We start from the raw sequence: 23,744 nt of genomic DNA, 5'->3' as shown, positions 1-23,744 counted from the left end.
CTTTTAATGCCTAGATAGGCCTCACTCTTACCACCAAATTAGAATTTCTGGAATGAGACCTGGGCATCAGTATTTTTAAAACTCCCTAGGTGTATCCAAGGTATAAAGAAGTTTGAGAACAACCGTCTTGTGAAGGGTAGCAGCCTTTACCACCCCTGGTACCATATGTATCTCTGGCATAAGGATTATTTTGAGAAAGTGCAGACACAGGAAAAGCTTTGCAAACAGGGTAGAAGTTACTTTTCCCTAAGAAAGGAAAAGTAAAAATGTTACTTTTGTAAGGGTGACCCCCTCACTGTACCAGGAAGAGCTGACTAACCAGAATGACTCTTAGCAGTGGACAAAACACCCCTGAGATCTGCATAACACTTAGTGACCCTTCACTAAGCTTTTCCTGGTAACCCCACATAACCAGCTCCCTCTGGCCCTTGTCCCCACCCCCAACATCTTTCTTTTGTCTTTAAGATGGTATTGAAGGTGGTGGCTTGGGCCACTGTGGGGAGAGTAACTCAGATTTCATGGGTCTCTCCCGTGTATATGTGAGGTATGCATGTCAATAAACTTGTCTGTTTATCTGTTGTTAACCTGTGTTTTATTACAGGGGGTACACAGCCAAGAACCTATAAGGATCTGGGGAGAATTCTTTTTCTTCCCCTACAATCACACGAAGAGCTGGGAGTGAGAAGATCAGGTTTGGGGCAAGGTAGGACAGTGGTTGTCAAACTTTGCTGTGTATCCGGCCCCCTGGGGAACCTGGTGAGCATGTGCAGTCCCTGGCCAGCTCCCACCTGCATGAGCCTTGGACTTGTGTTCTTTACTAGCCCTCTGGGCAACTCAGATATACACCAACTTGGACAACCGTCGGTTTAGGTGACCAATCTTCTATTGTGTGATTACCTTATAGGTGACATGCTCCTTCCTCCTCCTCACTGGACTATAAACTTCAGGAGCTGCTTTCCTCTATGGTGGGAGCTTCTACCCATGTGTGGCTATGGAACACTTGAAACCGTGGCTGGTGCACATTGAGAGGTGCTGACAATGTAAAAAGAACACTGGATTGCAAAGCTTTAGCGTACATTGAAATCATGGTATTTTTGCTGCATTGGGTTCCTTTCTTTTTATTTCTATTTTCAATGTGGCCACTAGGAAATTTAAATTACACATGTGGCTCACTTTATATTTCTTTTTTTTTTTAATGTTTATTTATTTTGCAAGGAAGAGATAGTGCGTGCGTGAGCACGCGCACAAGCAGGAGAGGGGCAGAGAGGGAGGGAGACCCAGAATCTGAAGCAAGGTCCAGGCTCTGAGCTGTCAGCACAGAGCCCGACACAGGGCTGGAATTCACATGCCGTGAGATCATGACCTGAGCCGAAGTCAGATGCTCAACAGACTGAGCCACCCAGGCGCCCCTCACTTTATATTTCTATGGGACAGGCTGCCCTAGGGGACAGGATCTATGTCTACATGTAGAACTACATGTAGTTCATGTAGATCTATGTCTACATGTAGAACTACATGTAGTTCATGTAGTGATGTTGCATCAAATAGGCACTCAATCACTGTATTTCTGAAAGACAGAATGAGTCGATGAATGAATGAATGAGTGAGTGAATGAATGAACACAGACATTTGGCAGACCAGGCACTCACAGTGTGATTCCGCAAAGGAGAAACTTTGGGAGAATAGTTGCTATTTTAATTTGGATTCCCCCAGACAAGGGCAGTCTGCAGTCCCCGAGACAAGGATTCCAGCACACGTGATCTGTTCGGGGAGGGATCTCCAAAACCCCGAGAAGGGGTGAAACACCATGAAGAACTGGGAAGAAGGAGCAGTATGTTCTTGAGCCAGTTACCACTGTGGGTGACTGCAACTTGGTCCTGCAGGGAGAATTTTAGGGAACAAGACAGCATTTGTGCCTCAGGGTGGTCTCCCCCACCAGAGTGAGGGAGCCAGGGTTTCTGTGCTCCACTTCCCATCAGTCATTAATTGCAGTCTGCGGGGAGGGCTGGATGTGTGAATCCCAGGCACCCTTGTCTCACTGTGTGGAGCAGACAGAGAAAGCCTGCCAGCAAAGAGCTGTCAGTGCTCGTTGTAGGTGGCACGTGCTAAAATGCGATGGCTGCGGGGACCGGGGCATAGCCAGTCACAGCTAACGACGGTTCCTTTATAAGCAAGCCTATTCATTGCAGCATCTAATAATTAAAACTGGCACCATCATCACACAGGTCTACACCTCCCTCAAGGTGGTCAGTAAAGCCCTTTTGGGATTATTAGCCAGCTTCTTCCTTGTTGACCCCACTTCCTGCTCTCCTACCCGATGCTAGAGGCGCCTAACATATTGAGGAGGAATCTTCCAGCAAGGAGCCCAGGGTGGCTTAAGAGTTGCCCAAAATGGGGCATCTTGGGTGGCTCAGTTGGTTGAGCTCCCAGCTTTGGCTCAGGTCATGATCTCACGTTTCGTGGGGTGGGTTTGAGCCCCATTCCAAGAGCTATCCTGACAGCTCAGAGCCTGGAGCCTGCTTCAGATTCTGTCTCCCTCCCTCTGCTCCTCCCCTGCTGGTGCTCTGTCTCTTTCTCAGAAGTAAATAAGTATTTAAAAAAAGAAAAAAAAAAGTTTTCCCATATTGACACCTGCATGCCTCAGTTAGTTGACTGTCCAGCCTCATCTCAGGTCATGATCTCACGGTTCATGGGTATGAGCCCCATGTCACCATCTATGCTGTCAGCATACAGCCTGCTTCAGATCCTCTGTCTCCCTCTCTCTGCACCTCCCCCGCTTCATGCTCTCTCTCTCTCAAAAATGAATAAACATTAAAAAAAAAAAAAAAAAAGAGTTGCCCATATTGATTAAAGGTGGCCCCAGCTCCTCTGACACCGAGGTCACAGTTTTACCCTCCATTGCCTGTTTGTTAACCCTAGGTGGAGGCTGCTAGGCAATTTTCTTTCTTCTGGTTTCTCCATTTTGATGCAAACTCACCCAGGGGTGTGGCTGGCCCTTGTCTTTGAACTGGCCAAAATACCCGCACGCAGGCCTGAAATGGCAGCAGCTGCGGGTTTGAATAAAGCATCTCAAATTTCTAGTTTCAGAAAATATAACTTCATATTAAGTCATTTCACAGAAACCAGACCATAGCAGTTCTGTTTGGGGAGGTTAATTCAGTCCGGTTCTAATTTGAAAGGAATCGGGAGAGGCTCCAGAATAATTTCATTAAACACAGTGAAGCAAGGCTAATAAGCTTGAAGAGGTAGTGAACAAAATGTAACTGAGAAATGGTTGCTGTTGGACTCAAAGTAGTCCTGAGTTTTTACAGCAATTCAAGGCCTTGATTTCATGCCGGTGGGGCCAAATCACTGTCACAGCGTGTCATTGCTGGCGTTCTACATTCAAGGCCGTAGCCCCAATCTAAGATTCTGGTGTTCACTTTCTGTCTGGAATTCGGATAAGACAAATAGTTAGGTTATTTAAGAAAGCATTTAGGTTATAAATAAGTAGGTTCTTTAATTTAGATAGATGATGGAGGGAGAGAGAGAGACATGGATGGAGAGATAATCGTAGAGTTCTGCCGGTAGTCGGGCCACCACAACTTTAAAAAAAGCAAACCATGGGGTGCCTGGGTGGCGCAGTCGGTTAAGCGTCCGACTTCAGCCAGGTCACGATCTCGCGGTCCGGGAGTTCGAGCCCCGAGTCAGGCTCTGGGCTGATGGCTCAGAGCCTGGAGCCTGTTTCCAATTCTGTGTCTCCCTCTCTCTCTGCCCCTCCCCCGTTCATGCTCTGTCTCTCTCTGTCCCAAAAATAAATAAACGTTGAAGAAAAAATTTTTTTAAATAAAAAAATAAAAATAAAAAAAGCAAACCTGGATATTCCAATAAAAATACCACAGGGGCTCCTAGGTGTCTCAGCTGGGTAAGCATCTGACTCCTGATTTCAGCTGGGGTCGTGATCTCATGGGCGTGGGACGGAGCTCCAGGTCGGACTCTGCCCTGACCGTGGGTGGCCTGCTTGAGATTCTCTCTCTTCTCTCTCTCTCTCTGCCCCTCTCCCGCTTGAGCGTGCCCTCACTCCCTCATTCTCTCAATACATAGATTAATTAATTAAATTAAAAATATCACAAAAATAAATGAATCCCCCGCTCCTTTTCTGCTTGTTTGTTTTACCAAACACAATATGAAGCATCCAAGGGCGGCAAACACAGATGTCCATAACTGGGTATGTTGGACAACAGCTCTTTCTGAGCAAACAGCCCCCATGAAGTTCTACCCAATTGTTGCCGTGAGGAAATATGAGCCCCCAAATCTACTGACTTTACAAGAGAAGCCAAACCCTCAAATTTTTATCAGAAGTCTTTTTTTTTTTTTTGACATTGACAACTCATTTTTTTAGAATGTGTAAATACTGTAGAGACCCAAAAGAAAAGGGCTGGGCAGAGTTGTGACTTTGGATCTACCGTGGAGCAGATACAGTCCTAGGAACCCACCGGGCCAGATACAAAGATCTGCTCTCCAGGAGAATGGATGTCACGTACAACTAAAATGTTTATACAAGATTAAAAAGGTAGGAGTGGGGTGGGATGCATTAAGGTTTTCCAGAGAAACAAACACACACACAGACGCATGCATAGATGCAGGGGAGGGAGGTTAAGATTTATGCTTTATGCTTTATTTCAAGCAGCTGGAGCAAGGACTGGTTAGCTTGAAATTTATAGGACATTTTGGCAGATTGGAAATGCAGGTAGGAGCTGATACTGTAGTCTTGACGTAGAATTTCTTCTTTTCCAAGAAATTTTAGTCTGCACTCCTAAAGCCTTCAACTGATTGGCTGAGGCCCACCCATATTATCCAAGGTAATATCTTTACCTAAATCAACTGATTGGAACTCTCGGCCACTTCTATAAAATACATTCAGAGCAACACCTAGACTAGTGTTGGACTGAACAACTGGGTACCATAGCCTAGCCAAGCTGACACACATAAAACTATGCCACGGAATAAGAAAGGTACAAAAAATTACTATACGAGTTCAGAAGAATGAAAAATCAGAGAACTATAGAAGGTTGAAAAATAATCCCCATGGTAAAAGACTAAAAAAATATGGACTTCTCAACAGGGGAGACCAATAAGAAATAATATTAATCAATAGTGGCCAAGTTGTGGGGCGCCTGGGTGATTCAGTTGATTAAGTGTCCGACTTCACCTCGGGTCATGAGCTCACTTCACTGTTCCCTAGTTCAAGTCCCACATCGCACTGTGTGCTGACAGCTTGGAGCCTGGAGCCTGTTCCAGATTCTGTGTCTCCCTCTTTCTCTCTCTGCCCCTCCCCAACTCATGCTCTGTCTCTCCCTCTAAAAAATAAGCATTAAAAATGTTTTTAAAAAAATTGTTATTATGTAACAGGATGTAACATATGTAATATGTTGTTATTATGTACCCTCATTGTAAGAGGGTAGCAATAATCGTTACCTCTGTTTAAAAAAAATTTTTTTTTCAACATTTATTTATTTTTGGGACAGAGAGAGACAGAGCATGAACGGGCGAGGGGCAGAGAGAGAGGGAGACACAGAATCGGAAACAGGCTCCAGGCTCTGAGCCATCAGCCCAGAGCCCGACGCGGGGCTCGAACTCACAGACCGCGAGATCGTGACCTGGCTGAAGTCGGATGCTTAACCGACTGCGCCACCCAGGCGCCCCTAAAAAATTTTTTAAAGTTTATTTATTTATTTTGAGTGAGACAGAGACAGTGTGCTTGGGGGAAGGGCAGAGAGAGAGGGAGAGAGAGAATCCCAAGCAGGCTCTGCACTGCCAGTGCAGAACCCAGTGCAGGGCTTGAACCCATGAAATGGTGAGATCATGACCGACCTGAGCTGAAACCAAGATCTGGACACTTAACTGACAGCCACCCAGGTGTCCCTTATTGCCTGCATTTTATTTGTTTATTTAAAAGACATTTTTTTAATGTTTATTTATTTTCGAGAGAGAGAGAGAGGCAGACTGCAAGCGGGGAAGGGGCAGAGAGAGAGGGAGAGATGGAATCAGAAGCAGGTTCCAGGCTCTGAGCTGTCAGCACAGAGCCCAGCGTGGGGCTTGAATCCACGAACTGTGAGATCATGACCCGAGTCGAAGTCGGATGCTCAGCAGACTGAGCCGCCCAGGTACCCCAATTACCTCCATTTTATAGATGAAGACACCAGTTCAGTGTTTTCAATATGTCACAACTAAGAAGTAAAGGAGACAGGGCTCAGATTCAGGCAGTTTGAAATCTCTGGAGCCTTAACCACTACTTACACTGCCTCTTCAGTGAACTCATACCCCATACACGACCTCATTAATGCTCACAAAACCCCCATGAGCTAGGTATTGTTATTTTCTCCATTTTATGAATGGGGAAACTGAGGCTTGGAGTACACCTGGCAGTGGGTTGGAACCCACTGCATCTGGTTCTGACCTTGGGCTCGGCTCTCACTACCCCCAGCACACCGCACACCTCCCTCCTCAGCTCCAACTATACAAAGAAGAATGTGTCAGAGGGTCTAGTTTATGGTCAAATGTGACCTGCAAGTGGGGCTTTAAATTCAAGTAAGAAAAAGCGTTAGGAGAACATTGGAAGTAACTTCCTGATTTTCCCAAGGGAAGATGCCTACCTCAGCTGGAGAAAGATACGTTTACCTTGGAGATCCTGCTGCTTTCAACATTAAACTCCCCAAAGACCAGAGAGATTTCATTTAATGGGAATGTGTATGGAAACTCCGAATTTTGGTTATTGATTGGCAAGAATAAAAACGCAGCACTTTGCACCCACACAGAAAACAACAGCAAAGTTGGCTTCCCTTAAATGAAAATATTTCCTTGGCTTCCTCTTAACTACATATTTTTAGCAAAAATTAAACATACACTGCAAATCATGCCTTCGTTTCTTGGGTAGGGAATAGACTCATCGCAATTGAACTTCAAAGGAGCAGCCGGAAGACTTTTCTTTCCTAGCCCACTTTGAAACACTCCCACACTATTTTATCCTTTCCCTCTGTGACTTATTTTTTTTTTTCCCCTCCACAGAACGTAGAGTATGTGAGAAATCTGTACTGTTCTATTTTTGCTGAGGAATGAGTTTTGAGCTCAGAAATTGTTAGCTATTCGATTGTTATTTCTTCTCTAGACCTTTATATCAGCGTCAGTGCCGGTCTTTCCTCTTCCTGTGATTGTACCAAAAACGTGAGATACGGCATAAAAATTTAGCTGTTGTCTAAGACTAAATGATGCCCTGTGACTGTAAATATCATTTTTTATTTTGATTATATCTCTGGAAGAGTAATTATCTAACCCCACATAATTTTGTGTGGCGATCATGACATCACAGAGCAAATAATAAAGATAAAAGCTATGTATAGTAAGCCTTACTCTGTGCCAGGAGTGGGCTATCCATACCATTAAGACTCACATTAACCCCATTAGTTAGATGCTAATAGCTGTCCCTATTTGTCTAAGGAGAAATCTAAGGTACAAAGGACTCAACATGGGTATCTTGCCCATGTTTACACAGGGATATTGCTGAGATTTAAAGCTGCAGAGACCATCTGTGGTTCTAACGATGTGAACAATTCCCACTAAAAATGGTAATGTTTTCTTTTCCAGTTTCACTTTTCCTTCTTGGGAGTTCAAACAACATTCTATGGAGATAGACCAAATAAACACAAATGTTCCAAAGGGAAATGCTGAGATCAAGTACATGACCTTGTCCATCATTCAGGGGAGATGCCAGCCACAAGGTTAGCTGTGAATCTACTCCTGAGAATGAGATGCAAGGTGGGAGGTGCAGACTTGGGGGGTCCTTTACTCAAACCACCAAACCTTATTGACCCCAACAACATTTCTCTAAGGTAGCAAACTTTATGAGAAATCATACACACAGAATTTGACACCTGTCTTAGTCCATTCAGGCTGCTATAAGAAAACACCAAGACCAGGGGGCTTATAAACAACAGGAATTTGTTTCTCCCAATCCTGGAGGCTGGAAGTCCAAGGCCAGGGTACCAGCATGGTGGGGCTCTAGTGAGAGCCCTCTTCCAGGTTTCAGAATGCCAACTTCTTGCTGTGCCCTCACATGGCGGACGAGAGGAGCTTTCTCAGACCTTGTACAAGGGCACTAATCCCACTCATGACCTAAGCACGTCCCAAAGGCCCCTCCTCCCAATACCACCGCCTTGGGCATTAGGACTCAATGGTATAAATCTGGGGGAGAGGACACAAATTTGAGTCCATAGCAACACTCCACACAATTCCCTCTTTTTACCAAAGTAACAACAAAGGGCTGAAGTAGGGAAGCGGCTTATTCAGAATCACAACGTTTTTGGCAAGACTAGAACCACTTATCCATGTAACCAATTTCTCTGCATCTTGCAGCTCAAGTTAGACAACAGCGACAAGAACATCAGTGTACAAGGCGTCCACCTTCTACATGGCTTTAAAGCAGGTTTCAGCAAAATCTCAGCACCTCTAAATCTCTGGTAACAGGAACTTCTTTTTTTTTTTTAATGTTTATTTATTTTTGAGAGAGAAAGAGCATGAGTGGGAAAGAGGCAGAGAGAGGGCGGGAGGCACAGAATCTGAAAACAGGATCCAGGCTCTGAGCTGTCAGCAGACAGCCCTCCGTGGGGCTAGAACTCACAGACCGCGAGATCACGACCCGAGCTGAAGTCCGATGCCCAACTGACTGAGCCACCCAGCCACCCCTGTTAACTGGTAGTTCTATAAAAGATGCTCATAAATTCTTCAAGATCTCACGGTGCTTTGTGGATCATTACAGGAAAGATAAAATTGTGGTCAGTGCCATTTTGCTGTTATGCAATCTATTTTATTCTGTCTCTCCATATGGCATTTTATTTTGTATCTCCTAAACTCCAGAATGTACTTATTAACCACAGCAGTCAGACTGAGCAGAAGCGGTTAAAAGTCGACAGAGCTGGGGCGCCTGGATGGCTCAGCAGGTAAGTATCTGACTTTGGCTCAGGTCATGATCTCACGGTTCGTGGGTTTGAGCCCCATGTCAGGCTCTGTACTGACAGCTCAGAGCCTGGAGTCTGCTTCGGATTCTGTGTCTCCCTCTCTCTCTGCCCCTCCCCTGCTCTCTCTCTCTCAAAAATAAATAAAAACATTAAAAAAAAAAAAAAAGTTGACAGAGCTGGGTCATCTTGTCGCTCCAGAAAAGTCAGAGGGTTCTAAGTATAACTGAAAGAAAACTGGGGCAAAATAACAGAGAGAAAAAAGCTGTAATACAGCATCAAGATCTCTCAGGCAAAGGAAATATTATGATTTCTGCTTTCATGCAGGGGGAAAGCTTCCTTAAGCTTTTACATGAAGCCTCAACAAACTTACCTTCTTTTATAAATGTAAACCTACAGAACCCAGTCCCATTTCAGGAAATTCTTGGAAAGGAGGTGGCCAGAACCTTGCAAGAGAATCTAGGCGGCTCGGAAAACATGAAACCAGATAAGTGGAGGTTGTCATTACAGGAGCCCTGGAGGCCCAGGTACAAGGTCTGGGGCAGGTCGGATCCCCCTGGACTCTGGGCGGAGGAGATTGGCCTGTAGGAGTTCAGTTAGTGGTGCTCTTGGGGTCAACATCTGAGGAAGGGAAGGGTAGGAGATGGGATTGGCAGAGAGGGAGATGATCATGGGCCACAGACAACCCCATTAGGAGATCTGACGCTGGGGTAACAGGTTTAAAGTTGCAGAATGGGCCTCTGTACCCCACCTCCAGTGGTCACTGAGTGTGCTCCACTCCAGCTAGAGTCAGGAGGCCCTCTTTAGCCTAGGAAAGTCCCCCAGCGGGCTGCCTGGGCACTCCCAGCAGCTGAGAAGGGTAGTCCCCCACTCCTCAAAGGGACACCTGGGGTGAATCACTGCACTATCCCAGGGCCATGAACAAACTCCTCTCCTAGGAGCAGGGCTTTGCAAGACCAGGCAAGGGCATCAGGGCTGCTCTCCCGAGATAGAGGTCAGGTAACAACTTCTATCTCAAGAGGGAAGCCAGGGCAGGTGGTACACATTGCATGGGGACTGGAAAATGAACCCATGTTTCACAACAAAGCACACGCTGGACTCAAAGCCAGGCCTGTGCATAGGGCCAACCCAGACAGGAGGGTGCCAACTGGGGGCTATGTGAGTGCTGGGGGTGCAGCATGGGTCCCCTGCCCTGCTGCCCTCTCTCTTAGGCCAGCTTGGTGATAAGGAAACACACAGAAGTCCCTGGAAGCTTGGCAGGACTGTCTGGGCCACACAGTCACAGGTTGGGGAGTGCAGCTAAATCCAGAAGTACAAGGCGATTTACTGACCCCTTGGATGAGGAGTGCAGTGAGCTGGGTGGGGGCGGGCGTGTGAGTGGGGAAAATGAGGCAGGTACCTCAGTTTCATCACCTTTAAGGGAAATCAGGAAAGCAGAAGAAATCTGGCCAGGGTGGAAAAATAAGGATTGATAAGACTGTACCTATGCCGGGTATTTTACAGCTTACAAAATTCTATGTATGAGAGAGACCCCGCTTTGCTAGTTTGCTCTGCCCCGAGAACGTTTAAAGAACCACTGCGAATGAATGCGATAAGTGCTTGTATCACAGCCGGTCAGAATGTAGCAACCTCACCCCTCACTCCCTCTCTCAGGCCTCCAGGGGTATGAGCAACACCCCGGGGGTATAAGCAACACCTCGAGCGTGTGGTTTTCATGGTGGCTGAGCCTCTGTAGATCTCCTCGGCCGAGTGCCCATTCTTGTCCAGGAAGACACCCCCCAGTAGCCTTTCTTTTCTCTTCATCCTTTTCATTCACAGTGGCATCACCATTTCTTGGAGACTCACCCAAACTGTGAAGATGACCAGGCCATGTCACCATTTTAACGATGATACCACTGTCCTGTTGAACCGAACTGGCATGGTGCGGTAAGGCCCTTGGAACAACCCTCCGTTGTGTCCCCTTGCGTCCAGCCTGTAGGACTGAAATAAGCATTTCGTGGGAGAAAACATAAAAGAAGGAAAGAAGAGACCTCAATAGTTGTCACTGCTAATCAAATGTTGACTCTGCAAGAGGTGTGGCTAGAAGAAACTGAATGGCTACTCGTGTCCTCTTGTTGTGGGGCCAAAGCATAGAGTAAAAGGCAACTCATAGGTTGCCTATTAAAATTAAGGGGTTGCCACACCCCTGTCACTACAGAGTGGTTTGAACACCTGCAGGGAAGGCAGGATGATGGAAAATCATCTCCACACGGCCCGACCGACGGATGGGGAACTTCCATTGCTAGCTGCTCACGAGTGGGTCTTTGAGGTTCACACCCCTATTATCTTAACAGAAGGGCCATAACCCTTCAGTGCCAATTAACAAATGCTTTATTCAGGTATTTCATGCTTGTAACTATTGAGGAATGTCCTTGCCCAGCAGCTTCCTGCTGTCTATTTTTAGGTACTTAATTAATGGCCTTGCTCGGGGATAAACACATTGTGTTTTCAATAAAATGATGAAGGTTTCTTAAAAAAAAAAAAAATGTGTCTTGCATGCCGTTATACTTGAAATTGTCCTTCAACAGAAAATTGTGAACAATTATTTTTAACAAAACTATTGTAGTCACAATTGATGAGGATGTTAATTCTGTACATTCTCTGATGACTAATTCAGCCATACCTAGCAGATTTTAAGAAGATGTTTGTACTTTAGGGGCACCTGGGTGGCTCACTAGGTTGACCATCTGACTCTTGATTTCGGCCCAGGTCATGATCCCAGGATCGTGGGACTGAGCCCCAAGTCGGGCTCCGTGCTGAGTGTGAAGCCTGTTTAACATTCTCTCTCTCTCTCTCTCTTTCCCTCTGCCCCTCTCCCCCACTTGAACGCTCTCTCTCCCCCTCTAAAATAAATTTAAAAAAAGAAGAAGAAAATGCTTATATTCTAAATTAAGTGCAAGATGGTATGTTCTATCATATCAGAGCTGTGTTCTCAATACCACTCTGGATAAAATCATGCAATTCTTTTTTTTTTTTTTTAAGCAACTTTATTGAAATTCCCTTGTTTTCAGCATACAATTCAATGATGTTTAGTACATTTTATGATTCCTTTTAACAGTGATTATCCCTCATAAAAGCATGTATTGAGTTTTTCCTAATCATGTGAATCATTTCCAATTCAGGTATTTTGGTTGCTCCTGTATCTAGGTTACTCATTTGTACAGAACTCACAGTTCTTGCTGGCTAGGAGATGGAAAGGCCTGGGTTTCCCTGATGACAGATTTTAAACAAATATCTGGTTTGTTATATCTGCATTGCAATGGGAAAACTGAGAAATCTGCCTGGCTGATGCTATTTAACATCACAAAACACTCTAAGGGCAGGGCATGTTATATTAAACATTTGCAATGCTGTGTATAAGTCTGTCTCTTGCAATCATATTTTAAAATGGTTTATTCCATTGTCAAAATACAGTGCATTTAGTTGTCATTAAATACATTTTTCTCTGCTATTTTGGCTGCTGTACAGCCTATCGATCATTGGGAAAGAATGCCATGATGCATAATTTAATGGTTCTGTAAAGTTTGCACCTTAGGAACACCTGTGCATTGGTGTGCTTAAACACCTTGCAATGTGTATTAGAATCCAGCTGATCTAATTTTACACTACTGTGATCCACTTGGAAAATAGGTGGAACTGTGATGCTTTCAATTAACATATATTTTATCCAAAGGAGAAGGAAGAAAGAGGGAAGGAAGGAAGGAAGGAAGGAAGGAAGGAAGGAAGGAAGGAAGGCCTAAGAAAGAATTACTGGACAGTTTTAATTAAAAATCCATGTGCGGGCCATGTGTACAATACTCAGCAGTAATACAAGGCACATTCCTAAAGACATGAACCCTACTGAGAGGTGAGATCATCAAACATGGGATAATGAAGGCTATCAAAGGAACACATATTTGGGGGTAAATTGCATAGAAAAAGCTAAAGGGTCAAAGCAGCTTAGAGAAAAGAGATCAATGTAGATCATCAATATCAAGGAAAGTTTCATGGAGGTAATAAGCCATGAGCTAGACCTAAAGAATGGTTAATATTCTTAACAGAATGTTTCCAAATTTGGGAATACTCTGGTATATATGGTCAGAACTTTGATAGATTGTCATAACCTATATTTATATCCACCTCAATTGACTTAGAAATAGCACATAAATAAAAATATACCCATATGGTTATAAACACAACAATGGACCTGAAAGATATAAAAAGTAGTTTGACAACATCTGGTGGACTCCTGGCTCAACAAATTCCTGACTTGGAGCACACCCCACACATTAAGATATTAAAGTTCTGAGAAGTTGTGCTGAAGAGAAACTCTTTAGCTCTGTTTACTTGAGAATTCCCCAAGCTCACCTGACCAATGCCCTTTCTCACAGAATGTACACGTCAAGGAACTCAACTCCATGGGAAATGGATTGGGAAATCGTAATCCACAACAACAAAAAACAAACAATCCAATGTTTAAAATGGGCTGAAGATCTTAAGAGACACCTCACCAGAGAAGATGTATGGATGACAAGGAACATGTGAAAAGATGTTTCACATCTTATGTCATCAGGGAAACACAAGTTAAAACAACAGGGAGATACTGTTACACACCTATCAGAATGGCCAGAACCCAAAACACTGACAACATCAAATGCTGGTGAGGATGTGGAGAAACAGGAACTCTCATTCATTGCTGGTGGGAGTGCAAAACGGTACAGCCACTTTAGAAGATAGTTTCTTACAAATCTAAAAGAGATTGAGCAGCTGTACTCCCCGGTATTTACCCAAGTTGTTAAAAACTTATCTCTACACAAATACCTGCACATAGATGTTTACAGCAGTTTTATTCATAATTGCCAGAACCAGGAAGAAATCAAATGACCCTCAGTAGGTGAATGGATAAACTGTTGTGTATCCAGGCAATAGAATATTATTCAGCATAAGATGAAATGAATTAAGAAGCTATGAAGAGCTATGAAGGAAACTTAAATGCATCTTACCAAGTGAAAGATGCCCATCTGAAAAGGCTGCATACTGTAGGATTCCAACTATATGACATTCTAAAGAGGCAAATCTATGGAGACAGTAAAATGATCAGTGGTTACCGGAGGCTGTGAGGGCGGGAAGGTGGACAGACGAAGCGCAGAAGATTTTTAGGGTGACAAAACTATTCTGTATGATATTATAATGGTGGATACATGTCATAAATTTGCCCAAATCCATAGAATGTACAACACCAAGAAATAACTCTAATGTAAACTACGGACTTTGGGTGACAATGATATGTTAACGCAGAGTCACTGATTGTAACAAATGTACCACTCTGGTGAGGGATGTTTGATAATAGGGGAAGCTGTACATGTGGTGAGGACAGGGGGTGTCTGGGAAATCTCTGTACCTTTGCCCCAATGTTGCTATGAGCCTTAAAATACTCTGAAAAGTAAAATCTATTAAAAACATGCAATTCAGTCAGGCAGGTATTACATTCTACTGGAATCCGATCTCCCCGCCGCCCCCCCCCCTACATTTGGCTAGTTTGCCTGTCTAATAAAAAATTTTATTTAGAAAAAAACAAAAACAAAAAAAAAAAAAAAGGAAAAATTGGCATTGAGAGATATTATATGACTTTTTTAATGGCCCAGTGAGCAGTTGAACCCAAATCTGCTCAGTTATAGTCTTGTGCTTGTTCTACAAAGTTCTATCTTACAAAAGCATCCTTATCTACAACCTGAAACCCTCAGAAGACTGACGAACAGAGTGAAACAATGTCACAACTGACCTTGGGAGGAAAAAAATAGAAGCCTAAAGTTTAACCTACTCAAATGTGGCCAAATAGAAATAAGGTTTTTTTAATGATGAAAGGAAAATGCTTTATGGTTATAAAAATGTCAATATTGCTCAAAGGCATAGAGATGGTTCCATAGGAATTTGCAATCATTAACCAATTCTGTAAGGATTTCTAGTCTACTTTTTAACCATACAAATCTGTTGTTTCTCCTTAAAGATTGTAACACTTTCACCCAATTCTTACCTTGAAATAAGAGACATTAAAGAGTTGTGGTTGAATGAACACAGTATATGGAGAAAAATCCAACTTAGTCAAACATATATAAGATGTACAGCTCCTGTGTTTCACCTTTTCTTCTGTTGAAGTCCTTGCATTCCATATTGCCTGTCACCTACCAATGCTTCTCAATGTGTGTCTTTGATCATTTTTTTTTTTTTTTAAGTAACCTCTATGTCCAACGTGGGGCTTGAACTCACAACCCTGAGATTAAGAGTCACATGTTTTACTGACTGAGCCAGCCAGGCACCCCATCCTTGATCATTTTTAAGTTTGATTTTTTTTGTTAATGTCTTTACTTATGTTAAATATTGTTTTACTGTCTCTATCCAATTGTTCTGTTATCTGAAGTTCTTGGGAAGGAAGCTATCCCTGTTATTTATGAAATCTGATGATTTGTGATTATGCTGCATTACAGTTTTAAATTGTGAGCTCATCTTCAGTGGGGCTTAGTATTCTCCATGGCATGGGACAAGAGCAAGTCCCTCCAGAGGAGGTACAGGGCCACTTTCCTGGTATAGGTGATACATGAAGTATCAATTTTAAAGTCAGTTCCATTTGAGAAGGAGGCCTGAAGTTACAAATTCTCATGCACTTTATGGTAGATCAGCCTTTTGTCATTGGCCCATGTAAATGATTGATTTTTATCCAGTCCAGCTCTTACTGAAAGTTTGATCTCTTGGAGAGAGTTTGATTCAGAATTGCCAAAAGTCTCAGCACCTATTGAAAATCCAATGCCTTATATTTCTGAAGCTGACACCCATGCCCAATGCTGTCAAGATCCACTTGTATTTTCTTAATTTTTTTTCTTTGGTTATATCTTCCTTACTCTCTTGTGGGTGCAGATGTGCATTTAAATGGTGTTTGTTATATGTTATTAGTGTTTCTAGTACCTCACAGCTAGAGGGTTTGGGGGTTCCTTATTCCATATGCTGCCGGGTTCCAATGCCTTTTGGCCTTCACTGCATGACTTCTGTCAGAGACTGAGGGAACAGCTCAGGTTAGTTGGATTTTGGTATAGGCCTTGCTTGGCAACTCTGAGAATACATAAAACTACTGTTAAGTTCAAAGTTTTCCAATGAACTCGGAAAAGCTGTTGTGTATTCTTTTCTGGGAGCTTTTCTTACATATCATAATGAAAAACACTTGTAAATTAATTGAGGAAGCAGCAAACAGTAAAGGGAGATATTTTTCGTCAAATTTGAGATCCTTTATAAAAAAACTTCTCTGCGCAGCAACCCTCGATGTCAACAAATAACATGTGTTGAGTACCTCATACAGTTCTTTGAAGCAGCACTGAAGAATTACAAAGACTCTCGTTGCTTTAAGGAACTTTTCTAAAAGGTAAAGGGGAATCAGCTCAAACGTCCTCAGGCAGATATTGGAAACCTAGCCCTTGCCAGTTACCCCCAAAAGTCCTTCCAGACTCTTATTGTCTCTTCCACACAATTGTTAATGATGAACCGTGCAAGCAATGCTTATTTTACTCACACACAGTTTTATCTAGAATTTATCTGACTATAACATTGCAGTTTGTGTGATATTGTACACATGTATATGCACACATGCGCACAAAACCTATAAAAATGGAGTGCTGTGGCAGACATGTGCAGTGCATTTATGCCTATTTTTATTAGGCTTGGAGCAGAATTTTACTGTTTTGTATTTTCAGCGTTATAGATGCTGAGCCTTGGCTTTTACGACATAGTTGTGTTTGCTGCCATTATTTATTTCATGCCTGATTCTCGGTCCGGAATGCAACCCCCAATTACCTCGCTCTTCCCATGGAAAAGTGCCATTCTACCATGGGCTGTATGATGCTCTAGTTCCCTGGGATGCATTTTGGCTAAAAGCAGATACTGTCTGTCTATCAGAACACATTGTAGCTAATTCATTACCCTAAAAGGTAATCAATCCAGGAGAAAATGTTCACTGAGCTCTACCATGTGCCTAGCACCATGCTTTTTTAGTATGAGCTTTTTGAGATATTCTAAAAGATGTAGAACTTGGATTTCTAACACTCGAGGAGCCTCCAATTATTTTAAAAGTTTATATAAATGTGGCTTGTAGTCAAGTACCTCATCAAACACCATTTTCGAAGACATGCTAATGTCACTTCAGACGTATTGAAGCCAATTAAAATGCATTTTTTAATATATCGAAGAATCTATTTAGTTAATATTTGAAAAAGTATTCACTTCTGCAAAAATCCCCCATCATGGCTGGGGAATCTATGTTTTTTAAACCTCAAGAGTGCTTAAAGGGAGGGAGTAGGGTGGAGGAGTGCAGGACAGGTGGGAGATGCATTTTTAGCTATTTTGCCTTTTTTGGGTAACCTTGATTAGGGATTATTTTTATTGATTGTGGTTGGAAAGCTACATTCAAGGATTTCTTCTAGGAAACCAGCAGGAAATAATAGGAAACCCAAGTAGATGTTTCTTTAAGAGAATTCTAAAGAAATGGAAAATGTGGCTCCTTCTGAATCATCACTGCCTGAGTCTATCTTACCATGATCCTTATCAAGCAATAAATAATTACATTAATGGTGAACATTATACTATTAGAAGTAATTCTGGATTTCTAAGATCTTATAAACCCAGTGCAGTGTTCTTGAAGGGTATTTTCACAGAAATTTCCATCATCTCAAAATTTCTTAAAATTGAGAGAAAATTGCAGAAATACTTAAGCAGCAAATTAAATTATACCCATTATTCTTATATAGTTTTTTTTCCCCAAAGAGTAAATTTAGACTTACTAAATCTATATAAGCAGAAAATACCAATTTTATAGGCGTGTCAATTTAGAGTTCTTGTTGGGAGAATACAGCATTGAACGGGTCAAAGATTACTGCTCTATTTGCAAATCTTCAAACTGACAGAATCTTCTGGAAAGATTTATGACAAGTTTGTCTTTTTAAAAAAGCAACGTTTCTATAAATCCTACCAAACTGCTATGAATAAGGCTGTAAATCACTTCACTGACTTGAATAATGGGACTTGTGTCTCATGAAACCATGCCAAGAAACCTAGAGGCTTTCATTGATATTGAATCTTCTATAATATTTAATACTTATCTGCCCCTGAAAAGATGAATTCTGATACTGACTGAAAATATTTTTTACCATAAGTTTTGCTGTAAGGAAAAATAAATAGAAATCAATGGCATTAAGTCTGATGGTTTTAAGGAGGTTTATCAGTCACCGGCAGAGAAAAAAAATTAGAAGCAATAGAAAATAAATATAATACATTCACTAAATCAGTGCGCCTATAGTTTATCTGCAATCATGATTGGTACATCCAGTTCTACTGGTTGATTGATCTTGAGTGTTTCTGAATGACCTTTTTCTTTTTTTTTTTTAGTCTTGCTTTAAATTTGTTTGACGAAAGAGAAACTCCTTTGAATGTTCTACTCTTCTTCCCAATTATAGCCACACATTCTCTTAGGGAAATGTAGAATCTGGTAACTAATTGCACTAAAAACCCACTAGCAGGTAAACTCCTGTGGGGAGAGAAGGGTACATGTCACACGAACTCCACATTTGCATATAAACGATCAAGTGAGCGAAATGTATACTGCCTAGCGGCAGCTCCGTGTGCCTTTAGTTAGGAACCTGACTGCCATTCTGGGCCATGACTTTTATAAGTGTTGGAAAGTGTTACCAATCTTTGTTTCAGGCAGCGTCAGAACCTAGAAGAAATTGGGCTGGGCACAAAAGAAATCCTGCTGAGGGCAAGAGTAAACTTGTAACCCCAGAGGCGTATAATGTCCTGTGGCCTTTCAGATACTGGTCAGTGATTTGCAAGTGTTTATTTATGCCCCAGTTGTCTTCACAAAGGATTTGATGAGGTCAGAGATGCATTCAATACCTCAGGGTACAATAAATGAAAATTGAAAAGAAACTGAGTTGGAGGGAAAGTAGGGGTGGAGGAATAGGCAAAAATCTATGCCATGGGTCTTAAATCTGCGGTCACATAGTCCAGCTCGGGGGACCAGGGTGGTAAGGTGAAGCCCCAATCTTTAAACCCATGCACTACAAAAAAGGTGAGTCTGGAGCAACGGTGGGAAAAGGGGTCAGAAAGTTGTCTCCAATAACTCACAGAGCAGAAGAACGTGTATAATGTGCATTTGTTCTTGTGTTTGTAAATATTTAATTCTACTATAGAAAAGAAAATAAATGGGATGAATCAAATTCACAAGATGTATTAAGCATAGATAAGGAAGTTAGTAACCTATTAGACCAGGAAGACAGCAAATATTCATGATGCACTATATATATATATAGGCAGGTAAGGCACTCAATATTCACAAGGTCTTAATTCACTACCCACTGGTGATACCCATTCTGGCCCCAAGAAACACAGGTAAAACCCATAGCTGCTCATCAGGCTAGTTGTCAATCTATAGCTGCTGGCCAGGCATACTTGCTCCTCTGTATTTGTTTGGGTTAACATCTTATGTTCCCAAGAGTTCTGCCTCTCATGCTCTTTCTAGTCCTGTGTCCTGTGTCTAGGTGGCCTCAGCTACTTCATGCCTTGGTTCCTCTAGTATATACCAGAATCACCCTTGTCTATCTCATGGGTCTCCACCTCCCCTGGACATCATCTAGATGCCCATGGCACCTCAAACTTCATATCTCCAAGACTGACCTCATCTTCTCTTCCCCCAAACAAGTTGTCCGCCTATATTTCAGCCTACAAGTCAACAATATCTATTTAATCACTTAGCCAAAAATTTGGATATCACCCTGACTCTGTCCTTTTCCTCAAATGCAAAGACCTGTGATTTCTACCTCCTTAAGGTATCTCATTCTTGTTCTCTAGCTACCATCTCTGAACGTGTGCCAAATTAATGACAACCCCTAATGGACAAGCTTGTCAAAGGCTATGTTGGTTTATCTCTCCACTGTTATCTAAGTCCCGGGCATGATGGAAAAGACCCTTCTTTCCCTGTTTCTACTTTTTGCCATTTCACTGCCTGAGTTCTATTGCTTAGAGATGCCTGCATCTGTGATTTTACCCTCACTGTCTTCCTCTGTCTAGATGCCCTCCTCTCTCACCCCTGGCACCCTCCAATCCTTCACCCCATTGCCCACCATTTTATTCTGCCAGCTCTTAATTTTTTTTTCATCTGCTTTATCAGGATGTCAGCTCCTCCAGGAAACTCCCCTAAAGCCCTAGGCTCACCCCTATCATCATCCTCCTTTCTTGGTCTTTATCAGAATTGAGTGCCCTCCCTTTGTGTTTTCACAGCAGCCTGAGATTCTGCTCTCATTACACTAGCAATCAGGGTCTCCAAGGAAAGAGATGGCACACTGTAATTAGGATGATTCAAGGAGGTGTGGGGAAACCATAGGGATAGGGTGGGAACCCTAAGGGATGGGGTAGGACCCCCAGGTTAGTAACAATTGATCTGGTACCAACTAGTCCAAACAGACAAGATGAGCGACTGGTTACCAACAGTCTGAACAGCGAAAATCATGTAGAAGAAAGAGGTTATCTGATGAGGAGCAGTGACCTTTGTTTTACAGTGACTGAGGCAGCCTTTCTGCGAGGAAAATAGGAGAGTGATTCTCCTGGCTTCATTTCTCCTCCCTTCTACTTGACTTCATGCCAGGGTTTCCCAACGGCCAAACCAACCAGCGGGCAGAGGACAAGGAAGTGAATTAAAATAATCTCACAGCCAAGTCTGCCGACCTGTAAGGTTGGAGAAGCACCAAGACTGGCTCTAGAGAAGTGAATGGATGATATCCAGCAAAATCACGCTGTGACAGACCTCTTTACTCATCAGGCTCCCGCATTAGACTGAGTTACTTGAGGACAGAGAATGTTTCTTTCATCTCTGCATCCTCAGTATCTAATATATACTAGATAATAAATGCTTATTGATCGATTCAGAGAATATCGTGAGTTGGACATTACTAGGGGGACTATACTTTCTGAGCTTGCCACATGCTTTTTGGAATCCAGGGAAAATGGAAAACAGAATGAACTTTATGATTTTCACTTTCTGAGAAAAAGAAACATAATTTGTTCAAGAGAGACGAGTCAGCTTAGTGCTCAGTACTGGGAGGGACTGGATTCAGTCATGTGACTTCCTACATAAGAGGCCTTCAGCTGCATAACGGGCAATCCCTCCAAGGAAAGCCACGGGTGCAGAAACGTTTTTCACGGGGCTGTTTAAAAATATAAGTGCCTGTACACCTGAAACTAACATAACACTGTATGTTAACTATGCTGGAATTAAAATTAAAAAAAAATAGGCCCTTGATAAAAGCCAAAGACTTGTTATTAAAGAGTAATCCAAAGGTGAACTGAACTAATGTGGACCAATCTGATAGATCTTAGAATATCTTGCCACCAAATGGTTAAGCCTTAGACTTCAAACCTGACCCCCTAAATAAACCTTCAGTGTAGTCTTCTTTGGATTCTCTTTTCTCTTATCAGCCAGCAGAAGAAAAGGACCGACGAAAAAGCTCGTGTGCACTGAGGGACAATGGATCAATCAGAGGGCAGAAACTTGGATCCTTGAGTGATTATGTGGGACCAAGCTCTCCGTCTACCTCCTGCAGGCCTCTGTGCTGAGAGCAAGAAATAGACTTTTAATTTGTTAAAACTCTTAAGTTTTGTTGGGCTTTATAGCAGCAGTTGTTTTACCTTAGTAAAACAATGTTCTAAGTTTTATGTTTGAACTTGTTTTAAATGCTATCACCATGATTATCATAATCCACTGTCCATATTCATAATCAGTTATTTTCAGAGAAGCCCTTTCCAGCTTGAATCTCATAATCTGAGGATTACTGTATTGCTGTCTTCCATTTGAAAGATGCCTCATGGAGCCCTTCTTGCTGGAAACATGATAGAAAATATGATATACAATATTCTGATGTATCTTATAATGTACAAAGCCCCATTTTATGTAATATCTCTCTATATTCTCCCACCAAACCTGAGGAACATTTGAGGGTCTATTATCGTCCTCATTTTGTCGGTGATGAAATTGACACTAAGGTTAAGTATAAAGCGGAGAAAAAAAATGGAAACAACTGATATACAGAGTTATTTGAAGATTTATTAAGAGAATGATTTAGTTGGCCTGGCATCTGGCACGTGTTATTTTCTATCTGAGTCCCTGATAAGTTGTCTATTGCTATGTAACAAACCACCTCCAAAATAATGACTTAAAACAGAAATAGTCATTGATTCTGTTCACGGGAACCCGGTTGTGAAAACAGGAATAGCTGGGGGTGGGGGTGGGGCTGGAACAGCTGGCTTCCTTGGGCTTCTTTCTTTCTGTGGTCTCTCCACATGGTCTCTCCACATGGCAGCCCCAGGGTAACCATGGCAGCTGAAGGCTTCCAGTGTTAGAGAGAATGAGAGAGTAGAGTGAGAAAGAGAGAGCCAGAGTGAGATATGGAGAAAGAGGGTGAAGCAGAAGTTCTTTGTGCCTTATGATCTAGCCTTAGAAGGACGTTATGCTGTGTCACTTCCCTCACATTTTTTTTCAGAAGCAAGACATCAGGGCCAACTCATAATCATGGGGGGAAAATTAGACTTCACTTCTTGACTGAATTTTTGGCCATGTTTTTTTTTTTTTTAACTACCACATTTTCCTTCTGGAAAATGCTCGCCGAAATTAACGCAGACATGAAGGTTGGGGGTAAGAGACACATCCAGAGTCAGCTGTTAAATGGTTCCACCAATATTAGATCTATTTTTGTGACTCCTACCTCCATGCCCTTTTCACGCCCCCAGAAAATCTCCTGTGATTAGCACACCAAATATGGTAGGTAAGACATATTATTCCCCAAACAGAGATAATCCTCATTGCCTTGGAAAACATACTTCCATTTATTTTGCAGGAAAAATATTACCCAGAAAGCAGTCATCCATGAGTGCTTTCCAAGTTTCTCCCGAACATCCGTGTTTAAAATTCCCCACTCCCAACAGATGTATTCATTTGCATTCCCTCCCCCCCCCAGATGAATCACTTTGTTGTTGTTGTTGTTATTTTTTGACTGTATTGCTCACCTCTCAAGATCTTTTTGTATTAATTTTCAAACCCACCACTAAGGTAGGTACCATCTCCCGATTTGGAACCTTCCCTTGTTTCTGTCATCATGAATGTGTGCCCTTCCTGTGGACCATGAATTGAAATGTTCTTTAAGAGGACCATCTGATATAAGGTCTGAGGGGCATTCTTTTCTTTCCTTCTTTCTCTCTCTCTCCCGTTCTTTCTTTCATTCTTTTTCTTTCTCTGTCTCATCTCTCCCTCTTTCTCTCTTTCCTTCCTTCCTTCTTTCCTTCCTTCCTTTTTCTTTCTTCCCTCTTCTTTCCTCCCTCCCTTCCTTCCTTCCTTCCCTCCCTTTCTTTCTTTCTTTTTCTTTCTTTCTTTCTTTCTTTCTTTCTTTCTTTCTTTCTTTCTTCCTCTTTCTTTCTCTCTTTCCTTCCTTCCTTTTTCTTTCTTTTTCTTTCTTTTTTTCTCCCTCCCTCTTCTTCCTTCCTTCCCTTCCTCCCTCTTTCTTTCTTTCTTTCTTTCTTTCTTTCTTTCTTTCTCTTTCTTTCTTTCTCTCTCTCTCTCTCTCCCTTTCTTTTTCTTTCTTTCTTTCTTTCTTTCTTTCTTTTTTTTCTTTCTTTCTTTCTTTCTTTCTTTCTTTCTTTCTTTCTTTCTTT

The sequence above is a fragment of the Herpailurus yagouaroundi genome, unplaced genomic scaffold (assembly GCF_014898765.1).
Source record: "Herpailurus yagouaroundi ecotype Mexico unplaced genomic scaffold, PumYag 201, whole genome shotgun sequence".
NCBI lineage: Eukaryota > Metazoa > Chordata > Mammalia > Carnivora > Felidae > Herpailurus > Herpailurus yagouaroundi.
The sequence above is the reverse complement of the archived record's forward strand: the minus strand, read 5'-3'. Positions refer to the sequence as shown.